We start from the raw sequence: 16,503 nt of genomic DNA on the forward strand, positions 1-16,503 counted from the left end.
AGCAGCCAATGAATATCAAAGTACAACATTGTTCACAGTCACATAAACAGTGTTAATGTTGTTTTCAAGTCATACTTGCATGCTAATTCCGATCGAATGTTCAAAGTAACATGGTAAACAATATAGAGACTTCTAAATGAACGAATGTGCGAATATAAAACCAACTTTACTTCTATTAACTTGCAGGTTATCTACAGGGTTTCTGCAGGGTCTTAAAAAAATAAAATTTAAAATCTTAAATCTCAAAATCCAATATATAGGCCTTCAAAAAGTCTAAATCTCTTTTAGACGGGTCTTAATTTTCATTTTTTTCATGTATTGGTACCAAATCTGACCAAAACCAGATATCTGTAAGCAATCATAGAGATAAAGTTGGCTTTATATTTGGATATTCAGACATTCTCCATAATATAACTGCAGAAAAGTATTATTTGCAAATTCTAAATAGGGAAATCATGATAACAGCAAATGACTATCAAAGTACATCATTGTTCACAGTGAGTTAGATGGTGTTAACGTTGTTTAGAAGTCATACTTGCATGCTGATTCCGATAAAATATTCAAAGTAACATGGTAAACAATATAGAGACCGCTAAACGAACGAATATGCGAATATAAAACCAACTTTACCTTTATTGAAAACAACATTAACACTGTTTATTTGACTGTGAACAATGTTGTACTTTAATAGTCATTGGCTGCTAATATGATTTTGCTATTTAGAGTTTGCAAATAATACTTTTATAAAATTATGTTATTAAGGGGAAAGTCAGAACGTGCCAATTTAAAACTAACTTTACCTCTATTAAGCAATCAGAGACATGATCACGCTGCACACATGAGTTGTAGAATCAGCCACTCAAGACTTGCACACATTTATTGAACAGGGAAGTAAAACCTATGTGTAACTTGTGTGAGAATATTTTGATGGTAAAACATTTTAATAGAATGTATATTTTTAAATGATATTAGAGTGTTTTATTCAGGAAATATTTTAAGGCAAATGTTTAAAAATGTGTTTTCTGGAGGATTTTTGAACATTGATCAGACTGAAAGAGCTAAAGACTTTATCAGTGTTGTTGTTGTTATTTGTGTTTTAAAAGAAACGATGTTGTTTCAGAAACCGTTATGACTGCCAATTATATGTTAAATATTTAATACAAGTGTTTCCATGAATTTAGCCAGTGCTGCTAATATGGCATTAAAATATAAATATATGCAAACAGCATGAAATTAGAATAATTGTCACCTTCTCCAGTGAAGCTTCTCCTCCTCCAGTTCAGCTATAAACACTAAAATATTCCCATCAGGCTCCATTGAAGACTTTATTGAAGGACAGCGAGAACATGAGTGATCCAGAACCCTGCAAAATTAAAAAAGAAGACTCTGAACAACAAATAGGTTGGTGTTTATTCCTGATCAAGGGATTCGCGGGGGTTGTTGGGCTTCTGGGGCTTCAGCCTCGAATGTTTTTTCCAAAGCCATGAACCTTTTGGGTTTAAGTTTTGTCAAAATGTAATTTTTCAACACATTATGCAGAAACCGGTTCATTATGGCTTTCCAATAGGATCAATAAAGCAATATCGGCTGGGCTTTCTCTACCTCTTTTCTTTATTTAAGAGTTTTTTTTTTTTTTTTTTTTTTTTTTTTTTTTTTTTTTTTTATCAGAGGCAGCCCCACTGCAGTAGGCACTTTCTGTCTCTCCTTTCTGAAAGTGAGTTCACAAACACACACACACACACACCATGGTCCTGCATAGCCACACCTCCTGTTAGTCACTCAATGCGTTCGTAGCATCGCTGCACAACAATTGTTCTTCATGTTTGTTTCCGGCTTTAATTTCATATTAAATTAAGCTCGTTGGAAATTCTGAGGAGAACGTTGGGTTGCTATTGTAACTACACAAGCAAGAGTCAGGCAGTTTTGTCTTGCTTCATTTAAGATTTACCTCAAATTTTGTCTGACAGTTCTGTATGATCTGATGAGATGCTACACGCAAAGGCTGTTCTGATTAGCTGTGAGTTTTGATTTATTCATTCCGGTGTATTTATGTGAAAATGAGGTCTGACAACAATAAATATTCTCATCAGGAATAAAACCACCTGTTTTTATACCCGTGCTGACTCTGCCGAGCTGTAGATATAAAGTTAGGTCTGCTACTGTTATACTGGGTAGGCTACTTCATTTATTTTATTATAACAATTATTTACCGTAAATGATGCCTTAAATTAGCAGGATTTTAAGGCTAATTTAATCCAAAGGATTACAGCCACAACTACAAAAAACAACCTGTACTACAACTGGCGGGGATTAGATACTAAGAACGCCATACTTGTTATATAATAAAATATTTTGATTCCTCTTGTCTAATTTCTGCATGCACATTTAGTCACCTGCTACTCTGCCAGGAACTTCGCCGCTGGAGAGCACCTTCAATAATAATCTAAACAGTTGATTCGAGATTGACCGCAAGATGTGCTCAAAAGAGTGGCTACATGTGGTGAAGAACGATGGCAAAGCTAAGTGTAATTATTGAAATAAATTAATAAGTTATAAAGCAGAGTGTCGCAACCAACATGACAAAGCATCTGCGGTTGGTTCACATACTTCACGAATATCGAATTAAAAGAATGGTGTGTTAAGCCTGGTTTATACTTCTGTGTCAAGTGATCAGCATGACTCACGGCACATGCAATGCGTGTAGCTGTGCATACTTCTGCGTGCTGTTTCTGTTGCTCTGCAGTAACACTTCCGAAACGCTAGCTGGGAGATGTGTCAAGTTTCTTCATTGGTGTGTTGTTTTTTTCTGAACACTTTCTTAATGTACAAGTGGCTCAAATTTGCTCATTTTGAGGCGGGAACCAGTGGACGTGCAACTACTTTTAATCATAAGGTAAACACAAAACAACAGTTTACATCCGGAGCTCCTTCACGGGACTCTACATTTGTAAACACTCACTGCATCACGCTCGCGCGGCTCTCTCCTCCGTCCACACTCGTCAGAGCTACCAAGCTGACCAATCACAGAGCTTGCACTATGCGTATCAGTTACTTTTTTTGAGAGGAGCGTGTCAACATCGCTGACGGCCACGGCGAGGGCTATGTGTCCACGCGTAGGCTGCGCCGTAGCGTGCGCTTGACGCAGGCGTATAAATCAGCATTTTGGTTCATTGTGCTTCCTGTGGGTGCAACCAACAAGAGTTGTGTGTTTTAGTTTAACTTTTTGAGCATGATGAGCAGTTTGGTGTTCGTTTTTATTTCAATATCTTGAGGTAAAGCTAAACTGCGCTTTCTCTCCGCCTCATTCATAAACATAAGACGCACTGCTGAAGCACGCAGGAGAGACGGCTTTACACTTCATTCATAATCTTAGCTGTTGTATTGGAGTTGAAAGAATATATAAATTAGAATGTTCTTTTAACAGTCCTGATATGTTTAATCTTTTCCTTTTGCAAATTTTTTTGTCATTTCTCTAATGCAAATTAGATTTTTTTAAAAAAAATCTGCTTGATTTCTTTTAAAACCGAAAGCAGCGTCCGTCAATTGGTATTTTTCCATAAGATACACCTTTTGTGAATGTTGTATTTTATGTCTATAGTCTTTTAATGTGCTTTTTTAATACATTTTTTTCTTTTCAAAGCAGTACTAAAACGCGAATTTATCTTTCAAAACGTGGCATAAGAGTGACGCACGTGTTGGTTGATTTGCATTTTTTTTTTTTGTGCGCGATCATTTCCTGATCCTTTGCATAAATTTTTAAATCAAAAGACAAGATAATTTAATTACTTTCGATGTGCTAAAATATTTGTTTAACAAATGTTATTTAAAAAAAGCATATATACCTATTAAAACTGAAAGTGCATGGTCTAATTGGAAATAAAGGAAATTAGCAAAAAATATATATGCACTCAATTTTATAAATTGAGTTAATTGATCTGAAACTTTTATTTGCATTTTCTTGTAAATAATAAAACTTGCATCAGATTGATGAAAATTAACCTGAATACCCGCACAAACAGGGCCACAGTGAATTTTTTTTTTAACATTTAAACAATTGAATCGTGTCTTCTGTCTACATGACTGGCAAACACGTCAGGAAAAAAAACTGCTGAATCTCTGCAAATATTTGGTTAACTTATAAATGTTGTCTGGTTTAGTAATATTAGTAATGCATAGAAAAATGCAAAGCAGAATTCTCCTGAGCTCATTAACCCACTGATGACAGCCACTTTGTGATGGCTTTCAAGGTGGTTAATGAGGTTTGTTGTGTTACCTTGGGAAGTTTGGACTGAACTGGAGCAAAGGCTACCTGATCAACATTACATTCCTCAAAAAACACTTGCAATCTAAACTCCACTCATTAAATTAATGACTTGGTGTTTAAACTGTAAAATCATGACAATATTTAATTATTGATCGTGGACCACAAATTGTTTTTTGTGATGATAATATGGTTAATCATGCGGCCCTATGTTCTTGGCTGTTTTTGACCCATTGACTCATTTTTAACCGCAAAGCCATGACACCAAATAATCATGAATTCTAGATTGTTGGTGTTTTCCCTGTTGGGAAGAGGTCAAATGTGTCATTTTTACTGTTGATGATCAGTTGGCTGCATTAACCCTTCAGAAAATTTCCTAAATCGTTTATACGGAGTTCAGTGAAGGAAAAACAGCAGATCATAGTGTGTGTGCATAAATACACTTTGTAGGGGGACCAACAGTTTTAACCCAAAAATGACATGTCTATCAAAAGAAGAAGAGCAGGAGTCAGAGATTCAATTAAAAGAAAGTTTACTGTAGATAGTTTACAGTTTCATCAGCAGAGGCCAGCTTCAACACTCGCAAAAAGTTTGTAGACCGCTGTAAATACAATTTCAGAACAACAATTAGACTCTTAAGTCACGTCATTAACTGCGTCATAGGTATTTAACCCTAGGGGACGAAGACCGTCTTCTCCTCAAATTGCTTTCTGTTTTGATCGTACAGATAAGATCAATACATCAATCGAATCTGTTAAGTGTCTAGTTTTTACTGTGTACACTCACAATGACAACAAACGTGTGTTTTTGCAATATAAGGATAATAAACAGTGTAGACATTCTCTCTTTTCTCTCTGCGAACTGTTTTTAGAAATGCGTCAGTAAAGTGCACTGAAACTCCACAAAAACAAAACGCACAGATAACTGGAAAGGAATATTTGAACCTATCGGTTTACAATATACTGATGCCATGTTTTTCTAGGCTTTATTGGTGAGAACAGTCAGGAATGTTGGACCATTATTGCCTTTTTAGCATAAGCAGAGGAGAGAAACTAGCCAGACGGTAATGTGTGAATTGTGGAGCAGGCAAAATCTAAAGAAACATCTATTTTTTTAGTAAGTCTTTTTTTTATTTTATTTTTTTTATATTCTTGCCATAATAACAATATATATTTGTAGAGCAACCCATGTTCTGCTGTCAATAATATTTTAATAAATTATAAAAGGTAGAACTGTCCGAGATATGAACAAAAGCAAGTGATGCATCAAAGTTTGATTAAAAAAAATCTTGAATGGTAATAAAAATCCTCATGATCAATAAAATAATTTATAAAAACAATAAAAATAATTACTTTAAAAACATTGAATGTATGATGTAGTTCCAAAAACTTTCAACTTCTGTTTATCCGTCTGACTTTACAGTGTGTTTCTTTTGACCGCCCCCTGTCGTTTTAAAGAATATCACAACGGTGAACGTGCCGAGTATAATAGCCTTGTCCGTTTCGCGAGGTGCGCACACAGTCAGTGGAGGTATAAATCCAGCGTCTCTCTCTCTCTCTCTCTCTCTCTCTCTCTCTCTCTCTCTCTCTCGCACACACACGCTTTACTTCATATAAAAGGCAGAAATGATCAGTAGTAAAAATCACAAATCTCTTCCCAGCAGGGAAATGTAATGATGGTGTGGGAACGGTGATTCCCCCCCCCCCCCCCCCCCCCCCCAATTGAAATAAACAAACATTACAGAAATATGTTTGTCAATTGTTTTTAAATTATTAATCTTGGGAACCAGACAGAATATCTGTAAAAATACCTTTTTAAAGAAAATATGCTACGGCTAGCCCTCACCACCAGTTACAAATATTTTAAAAAATAAACAAACAAACAATAAGAACCAGAAAAAAACTCAGACAATTGCTCTATTTGTCTACATAAAGTTTGAATTAGTTAATAATAATAAAAAACACTGTACTTTTCACACACAAACAGCAGTATCAACAACAAAACAAACAATTTAACAATAATCACAATGAAACCCAAAACCCTTAGCAGTTATAACGCAAATGAAAGTGAAAGGAAAAATGGGTGGAGACCAGTTAAACAATGTTGACTGGTGTCACAGAAAACACCAACAATCATAAATGCATGATTATATGCCATCATGGATTTTGCAATCCAAAAAAAATGTTCTTATAATAGTCCAATGGAGAAAAAACAGCCATGAATATAACGAAAAGGCAATAAATTTGCCCAGAGTGTATTGAGTTTATGTATTTATTTTTATTTCAAAGTATTTTCCCAGAATATGTAAAAATAAGATGTCCCCAAATATCAGTCCGTTTGCTGAAACAGAGAAAGTTTTGGCCAAATTAAGCCTCAAAATCACTCCAGAATGGATGAAAATGACCCAACAGCACACAAGGGTAAAGGTGCACATTCCAGCCTTTATTCAGATGCTGTACAGGCATGTCTCATGTCTGTGAGGCAAATATTCAGATGTTTGTTCAGCTGTTACCCCAGAAATTTTTTTCTTATGCGTTTACCAGTCAGGCACAGAGTAAACAACTGTTCCCTGTCTTTACAAATTTTAGAAAAACATTTTGTTGTAATTATAAATATATACAAATAAAAATAGGCCATTTACAGCTTTAAAATCTGTGTCTTACCAAAATGACTTTTATTATCAATTATGTAAGAAACTCTTGCGACGCCTGCTGTGCTGTCATTTGTCTGCCGTGTCTGTCTGTGTGTCTGTTTTGCTCCTTCTTCAGATGCGCTGCAACATTGCAGGGCATAATCCGGTGGATGGGTAACAAAGTGTGTGCTCTTTTATCAGCGTCCTGCTACTGTTTGGGACGGACTTTTTCCTGATGCTAAGGGTTGGACGGAGACCAGCAACGTGCGAGTTGGCGAGGTGTTTTGCCTTATGTTTGGTCACAGTGGGCTTAAAAAACTGTTGAAACGTGACCAACCCCCCCCCCCCCCCCCCCCCCCCCCCAATTGGCGGCTCGTCCTTGTGTATTTTTGCGTCGATCGTCTTGTTTATTTTGGCTAGATTTTCGCTTGGTAAGTGTTTTTTTTTTTTTTGTATTTTGTATTTTGTTTGGAGGGGGAAGTATTGTGGTGTTTTCACTGGAGTCTGACACTGGTAAGTTGTTGATAATTCATGGTATTGGATTGAATGTATTATCTGTATCCTTACATAAAGTGACTCTGAATTATGATCGGGTGCAGGGAGGTGTTGAGCTTGGCGTGCGACCTGTTCTGCCCGTTGAAGGCGTGTCACTTATTCTTGGCAATAATCTGTTGGGCGGACGCGTTTGGGTTAGTGAAACGCCACCCTTTGTAGTTTCTAATCCGCCTCCCTATTGTGACTGTCTGGACGAGAGTGCTCTGCAATATCCTGATGTGTTTGATGCAAAACGATGTAACTTTAAAAGCTCAGTATGAGCAGGTAGTTGATGATATTGAAATTCGAAACCAGGCACAGGATTATTTCATCAGAGATGGGGTTTTATTGAGAAAATGGTCTCCCCATGCTGGTTTTTGTGTGGGTGATCCTTTTGTCCAGGTTGTGGTGCCCGTTAAATGGCAGCCGGTAGTTTTAAAAACTGCCCATGATGGTCTTGCCGGTCATGCTGGCATAAAAAAGACGTACGATAGAATTCTTTGTTATTTTTACTAGTTTCATAACAAAAAAAGATGTCGCCAGTTATGTTAAAACCTGTCATGCATGCCAGCTGACTGTTAAGCCTAATCAGTTGTTAAAACCGGCACCTCTGCAGCCCATTTTTACGGTATGCCAACCTTCGAGTATCTTATCATTGACTGTGTTAGGCCACTCCCTCTCTCGAAAGCAGGGAGTGAATACCTGCTTACAGTAATGTGCCAGGTCACTCGCTATGTGGCTGCGTTTCCTTTGCGTTTTATTAACACCCAAGTCTGTTGTAAAAGCTCTCACTCAGATTATTAAAATTTTTGGCTTACCTAAAACTATTCAGTCTGATCAGGGAAGTAATTTTACTTCAAACTTGTTTGCCGAAGTTCTTTGTCATCTGGGGATTAAATACAATTTGTCCACTGCATATCATGCGCAAAGCCAAGGTGCGCTAGAGTGCTTCCATTCCACCTTAAAATCCTTGCTCCGGGCTTATTCTGTTGAGATGGGACAGAGATTGGGAGGAGGGCCTCCTGTGGCTGATGCTGTCAGCCAGGGAAGTAACTCAACAAAGTATTGGCCATAGCCCAAATAAACTTGTTTTTGCACATAAAGTTCGGGGCGCTGGCTGTTTTGCACGATCAGTGGACTGATTTAGATCCGCCTGAGAAGTTGTCTGATCACGTTTTGTGTTTTCGTCGACGGTTTTCGTTGGCATGGGAACTAGCTAAAGCACCTGTTTGACCGTCGCACTGAACACAGACAGTTTACCGTGGGTAACCAGATTGTTGCGCTCCTCCCGGTGTTGAGATCGCCCTTTCAAGCCAAGTACGCTGGGCCATATAAGGTGACGCACATTGGCGATAATGATAACTACACTATTTTAACCGAAAAAAGAAATCACAAGCTTGTCACGCTAATAATTTAAAGCCATATTTTAATCGAGACGTGTCACACCAATGCAGATAAATCCTGTAGCGTTGCTTGATAGTTTTCCTGAGCACTATGCGCATCATGTGACTGACATGCAGGCGGATGAATTTAAAACACCCGATGATTGCGTGTTGCAGGGTAGGTTGAAGAATTCTGAGAATTTTAAAAAGGTGTTATTTGAGTTTAAATATCTAGATGCTACTCAACAACAAGAATTAATTCAATTGTTATCAGAGTTTTGTTGTGAATTTCTCTAGTCTGGCTCACGGCACCAAACTGTTGTGAAATTCTAAGAAGAGCCAAAAAACCAAGGAGAATTTTCGGTTTTCTTCAAAGCAGAATCCTTTAATAAGAAGAACTCAGCGTTGCTTTGGCGTCATTAAAAGAAAACTGTCAACTGTACAGCAAGCACTAGGTTTTTATACATTCTAAAACAAAGCATGCAAATGAAGTGTTGTTGTCGGCAGGGTAAAGGCAGAAGGACAAGGGCAGAAAACTGTGGAAAATGATGTTCTGGAGACCAGCCATGCTGTGAAAATGACAATTTGCATTACTTTGGAGACAGTCAGGGCTCAGGAAACCAGGACATTTAAAGGTCTGTCGCACCAGTTTTATGTATATTTATATATAATATAAATTTATATTTCCACAGTTTCCACAGTTATTCTCGGATGTACCGACACAGACAAGTGTTTTGACTCATGCTTTAGTTGTGTGAAGAAGCCATGCCTATTTACCAGCGCTTTTATCGTGTTCCGTTGAATAAACATGTATTGAGAACAGAATTCCAGTATTTGCTTGACAATCAACTGGCTGAAACCTCTTCCTCTTGCTGGTCATCTCCGTGTCTTTTAGTTAGGAAGTCCGATGATAGTTTCCGTTTTTGTACGGACTATAGAAAATTAAATTCAGTTACAAAACCAGACTCCTTTTCTCTACTGAGGATGGAGGATTGTATTGATCAGATCGGTGCTGCAAAATTCGTGACTAAATTGGATTTACTTAAGGCCTTTTGGCAGGTCTTGTTAACTGAGCGTTCGCGGGAATTATCATCATTTATAACACCTGATGGGCTATTCTCTTACCGGGTGATGAGCTTCGGCCTGCGGAACGCGCCCGCAACATTTCAGAGATTAATGAATAAAATAGTTGCGGGACTTGAAGGGGTTACCGTTTATTTGGATTATACGATTGTGGTGAGTGACAGCTGGCCAGACCATCTTTGTCGTTTGCGCCGCCTTCTTGATCGCTTCTTGCAGGCCAAGATCAGATGAATATCCGGTGCCTGTCACTAAAAAAGAATTGATGTGCTTTCTGGGACTTGTAGGGTTTTACCACTGTAGAAATTTTTCCACAGTGGTTGACCCTTTAACTGATCTGCTTAAGTCCAAAGCTTTATTTGTTTGGTCCAAGTCTTGCCAAACTGCGTTTGATGCAGTGAAAGCATTGCTTGCGTCAGCACCAGTCCTGGTGGCTCCTCGGCTAGGAGAACCATTTAAGATTATGGTGGATGCCAGTAAAGAGGGAGCGGGTGCAGTGTTCGTTCAAGAGGATGATGTGGGCATCGAGTGTCCTGTTTGTTTTTTCTCACAAAAATAGTTATCAACTGAATTATTGTATTATTGGAAAAAGAAGCACTCGCATTAATCTGGGCTCTTTAACACTGAGGTATATGTGGGAGGAGATGGTTCACCTTTAACCATTTGTAGCGATCATAATACTTTTATCTTTTTGCACTTGCCTAAAAATCCTAACCAACGGCTTATGCGTTTGGTGCTTTTTTCTCCAACCTTTCCATTTGGATATTAGGCACTTAGAAGGCTCTGAGAACATAGTGGCCGACACCCTGTCTAGGACCTCCTTGTAAATATGGGTTTGTATTCCCTTTTTAAAATGTATGTATTTAATTGTTTATTGTATTATGGAAACGTTGTTTCCTGTTTATGGGGAAGTGTGTGACACCTGCTGTGATGTCATTTGTCTGCCGTGTCTGTCTGTTTGTCTGTTTTGCTACAGATTCGCAGCAACATTGCGGGGCATAATCAGGTGAATGGGGAACAGCTGAGTCTAAGTGTGCGTTTTTTTTTTTTTATTAGCGTCCTGCTACTGTTTAGGAAAGACTTTTTCCTGATACTAAGGGTTGGACGGAGACGTGCGGCGTGCGAGTTAGCGAGACGTTTTGCGTAATGTTTGGTCACAGTGGGCTTAAAATAAACTTTTGAATTGTGACTTTTGCTTCCCCCTCCTTTTTCTCTGTTTCGTCTCGAGGGCGTAACGCGCTGAAAACTGGACTGACAGTTTCAATTTACTATATGTATGTTACAATTTACATTTCTAAAAGCACTAGATAAATAAAAATGAATTGAATTGAATCTGCTTAAATGTGTACACGTTAATGGACCAAACAAAACGTGATCTGATTTATTTTACGTTTAATGTGCATCAAAATTACTGTGTGTAGCCAATTTTCCAGTGTCTTTTCACTTTTCAGCTTTTGATGAGCGTTTTTAAGACTTAATAAGAACTAATGTTTTATTTATTTATTTCAGACCTAGTTGAAGAGAATGAGGGGAGTAAAGAGGAGGAACATCATGTCAAAATTGAGGAAAAAACTCATTTACAGACTGATGGTATTTTGAAAAGGAGAGACAAGAATCGTTTCACCTGCACTCAGTGTGGAAATAGTTTTTCAAGCAAAAGCAAACTTAAGATTCACATGAGGATCCACACTGGAGAGAAACCATTCACATGCACTCAGTGTGGGAAGAGTTTCAGCCAATCATCATCCCTTAATCAACACATGAGGATCCACACTGGAGAGAAACCATTTACTTGCACTCAGTGTGGGAAGAGTTTTAACTGCTCATCACACCTTAATAAACACACGAGGATCCACACTGGAGAGAAACCATTTACATGCACTTAGTGTGGGAAGAGTTTCAGCCAATTATCATCCCTTAATCTACACATGATGATCCACACTGGAGAGAAACCATTCACATGCACTCAGTGTGGGAAGAGTTTTAACTGCTTATCACACCTTAATAAACACATGAGGAATCACACTGGAGAGAAACCATTCACATGCACTCAGTGTGGGAAGAGTTTCAGCCAATTATCATCCCTTAATCTACACATGATGAGCCACACTGGAGAGAAACCATTCACATGCACTCAGTGTGGGAAGAGTTTCAGCCAATTATCATCCCTTAATCTACACATGAAGATCCACACTGGAGAGAAACCATTCACATGCACCCAGTGTGGGAAGAGTTTTAGCTGCTCATCACACCTTAATCAACACATGAGGATCCACACTGGAGAGAAACCATTCACATGCACTCGATGTGGGAAGAGTTTTAACTGCTTATCACACCTTAATAAACACATGAGGATCCACACTGGAGAAAAACCATTCACATGCACTCAGTGTGGGACGAGTTTCAGAAAATCATCATCGCTTTATAGACACATGAAGATCCACACTAGAGAAAAACCATTCACATGCACTCATTGTGGGAAGAGTTTCAGCCACTCATCACACCTTAATAAACACAAAGATCTACACTGGTGTGAGAGAGTATATGTGCTTGCAGTGTGAGAAGACTTTTATTACAGCTGCAGAATTGAAACGGCACCAGAGGATTCACACTGGAGAAAAAACATACAAGTGTTCACAGTGCAGTAAGAGGTTTACTCACTCAGGAAACCGTAGACATGATCAGTGTGTATAGAGTTTTATTCATTCAGGGCAGCTTAAGATACACAGGTGATGATTTCCGGTATGGCATCGACACGTGTAGCAGCATAGAAAGAGCATTCCCATACACACTGGTATAAATCCTCCTGTTTTTTTTTTTTTTTTTTTTTTTTGAAAATTAAAAAAATTTGAGAAGGACGGGATAGCTGATAGCCTGTCAGCTAGCATTGCAGCAATACATATACACATCAAAGCTTTACGGATGGATATTAAATCTGATTTAACCGCCTTCCAATATTCTATCGCAAAAGATGTGAAAATGGAACTAAGTTACTTTAAACAAGAAGTCAATAAAAAACTGGATGGCCTTATCACAGATCCTAAACGCAACGGCAGAAAAGGTCAACGAAGTGGAGCAGCGAGTTGGAGAATTGGTGGAGAACGTTGCTGAGATGAAAGAAATTCTCAATCAACCCATCCAAATTCAAGAAAATTTACATGAGAAACTGTTAGATCTAGAATCAGGCTCCCGTAGAAATAATATTACGATTTTTGAAATCCCGGAAGGAAGTGAAGGCAATAATATCCAAGACTTGGTCGAAATGATTATCAAAACGGAGCCACCGGTGGCACTCGTACCAAAACCACCCACTGACGCACACCCTAGATCAGTGGTGGTATTCTTCCTGGAATACAAAACGAAGAACTTGGTCCTCCGCTTTGCATGGAGAAAGAAAGTAATACATTGGAACGAATTAATAATTTGCTCTGATAAGAAAAATTCTGAAAGAAAAGGGGATTAAGTTCCAAACACCACCGCCGGCGAAACTTAGAATCTTTCTGGAAAATGGGCCGATCATGTACAATCCGATGACAGAAGAATCAAGAGATCTGAAAGAAAAAGGACTGATAAATGGTAAAGAAGAAACTGTTATAGGAATCTCTGGGAAAGTGAAACAAAGACCTTGGCAAATGGTTGGAGTGACATTGAAGAAAAGTAGGGAAAAACATCAAGCGAAGATCTGGGAACTACGTGAATTTCAAAGGGACAACACTAGCTCACCGTGATCTTCGCAATAACATCTGATTATAGTATATGCAAAAACAGGAGTATAGAGTGATTACTTTGAATATTAATGGGTTACTAAATCTGATTGAAAGAAGCAAACTCGTGACTAAAATGAAAAGAAATCTTCTGGCAATAGACACCTCTTTCTGATACAGAACATAAGAAATTAGAAAAAATGGGATTTAAGTTTTTTTTTTTCCTCATATAATAATGGTCGTAAACAAGGTGTAATGACATTAATCTAAAATAAAATCAACTTCCAATTAATTTCTAAGATTACTGATAAAGAAAGACGATATAACCTAATTAAAGGAACTATCGACCAAAACAAATATATATATATATATGTAGACCACCTGAAAAAGACACAGCATTTCTCAAAAAAAACATTTACTATCATAGCCAAGGAGGCCTCAGGTATGTTGATTTGTGGGGGAGATTGGAATGTACAACAAATAAGAAATATGATTGTAAAAATGGGTTTTAAAACCACAGCGGTTCGAACTGTAGTTCTGCCGAATGACTAAAATGTTATCAGCATTGATGGTAAAAAAACTACATTCTAGTCAAACCATTCTTCTGCAATCTAAGAATCAGTTTTATTGCCAAATGTGCTTCACTCACACAAGGAATTTGTTGTGGCTACAGAAGCTTCCAGTGTACATAAAGTGATAAGTGACAACACAAAATAAAAATGAAAAAAAAAAAAAAGATGATAAACATTAAACAGAGATGCATTTATTCAAAATAAAAATCTGAATGTTGAATTGTATGTACAGAATTGTTATAAATATACAGGTTATAAGGTGCTGTGTACAAATGCGAATAGATATAATTCATAATTGATATAAGGTGCTGTGTACAAGTGCAAAGCAGAAAGTATTGCACATGTTTATTGCACAGTAGGGGAATATTTAACTGTTCATAAGGTAGACAGCCTGAGGAAAGAAACTTTTCCTGTGTCTGGCTGTTTTTGTGCTTGGTGCTCTGAAGTGCCGACCAGACGGTAAAAGTTCGAACAGGAAGTGTGCTGGGTGTGAGGCGTCCAGAGTGATTTTGCGAGCCCTTTTACTCACTCTCAGAAGTCAAGAGCCAGAACCCAAAGGCCGCAACGGTTTGTCTTTACGCCGCTAACGACACACTTTGAATCCGGATAGTGGAATCAGAACGCTGCGCAATGTACAAAACGCCACATTTCGCTTTAGGAGATTGGGGAAGCCGGACTGTGTTAGCCGGCCGCCGGCATAACAACGCCCGCCACGGGACACTTTGTCCGATTAGACTGTAGTCGTCCGCTCCGCTGCGTATTGAGCCTTGAACCAGGACAGCACGCCGCTTTGCCCTTGCAATACTTGGGCCGAAGACGCTCTTTAGCCGGACCGCTAACAGTTTTTATTGGATTTAATCAGAACAACCAACAAAGACAGGCCTTCGTTTGGCCTTCAGCCCCGATCGCTGGTCTTCAACTGGTCATTTTGGCGCCTTAGACTTGATGGAAACCTAGAGCAGGGAGAGAGAACATGTTACCCAAAAACAGTGCACTCAAATCAGGAACAAACCCTGCAGTACTCACCCGTTGGGACTCGGCGCTCGCTGGTTCCCCATCCTTTGTAAAAGCCTGCTGAAACATTCTGCGATGTAACATCGCTTGATCTGGGCTTAAATGTAATGCATAATATCGGTCCGAAGTCTCAGAACTGTGGCCCATGAACGCGGAGAGCTTGCTCCGGTCGTCCACGGTATGAGCGTACTTCACGTGGGTTGCAATTGAAGAACGAACATCAGTATAGGTTGGAGTACCGCTCAGCCCCATCTCAGTCCATGAGCGCTGAAAGTAGTGATTTAAATTCTTACAATGGGTGGGGCGCGACGTGAAGAAAAAATATACGGCTCGCGGGCCCCCAGGCAGCGAGTGACGGAGTGCCATGAAACGCTCAAACCATTCGTACTCGCCGTGGGTCACGTAGATTTGAGCGGCGCCGAAAGCCTGACTGGTCTTGTGATGTTTCACCTTAGATACAGGTTAAAAAAGATGTGAGAAAACGTCCGAAATCAGAACCAACTCTACCAAGGCTACTCACGTCGATTACAATCGAAGAGCCGTCCGCTGACCGTCGCGTTCCAACCACGTCTTGTATGAGTAAGTTCTGAAACACTCCACACCGATGACCCGAGACCGATATTAAATAAGCCAGCAAGTAACCGTAGAAGTTCCACTGAACTCTTGTATTGGGAGACCTAGCCAAAGTATCTGTCCGGGAAAGCATAGCGGGGGTTGGGGTTATGTACATTGGCGCTCACCACCACCACCAAAAACAAGGAAAAATACATACCAAGGAGATGTGGTATTTTTTTACCCGCCGCTTCATGACAGCGAAGCAGGTCTAATTTGGATATGAGCCGGGCCTCCTTCCCACATTTGACGTCCATCTCATGGGCTATAACTTTGCGTCGCATACCCCGAAGAAGCGACCGCAGCTCGCGCTTTATGGAAATCAAAGACCGGTCGGATAGACGGGATGTGGCTGGTGGGGTTTCTGCAACGTAATCCACGAACTGAGCCGCATGTTTCACGTATTGATGCCGCGTTGATTCAACCATGGCGAAACGCCCGAGTAGCGAAACCCACGCCCGAATTCGAGGCAGGTTGTGCAGGAACAGGAGAGAATTCAGCTCGGTCATATTGGACGACATGTAAGCCAAAAATGATCGGATATGAGCGATTTTGGTGGCCCCGTTATTACGGAGCTTCGGGCTTGGCTCACTTCCAAGAACGTAAGCTCGGTATTCTGCGAGTAAATTGTCTGAAAAAGAGAGAGGGTAAGCGGTCAAAAACAGGTTTAGTGGGAGGGGGGAGGGGGGTTAGTGATAACTAAGGTCACGGA

The 16,503-nt window shown here is 39.3% G+C and overlaps 1 pseudogene; it reads left to right on the top strand.

The window, feature by feature from the left end:
* Nucleotides 1–1,306: 1,306 nt before the first annotated feature.
* Nucleotides 1,307–12,712, top strand: LOC130222131 (gastrula zinc finger protein XlCGF8.2DB-like; annotated as a pseudogene).
* The last annotated feature ends 3,791 nt before the right edge of the window (nt 12,713–16,503 follow it).

Source organism: Danio aesculapii, chromosome 4 (assembly GCF_903798145.1).
Source record: "Danio aesculapii chromosome 4, fDanAes4.1, whole genome shotgun sequence".
Classification (NCBI taxonomy): domain Eukaryota; kingdom Metazoa; phylum Chordata; class Actinopteri; order Cypriniformes; family Danionidae; genus Danio; species Danio aesculapii.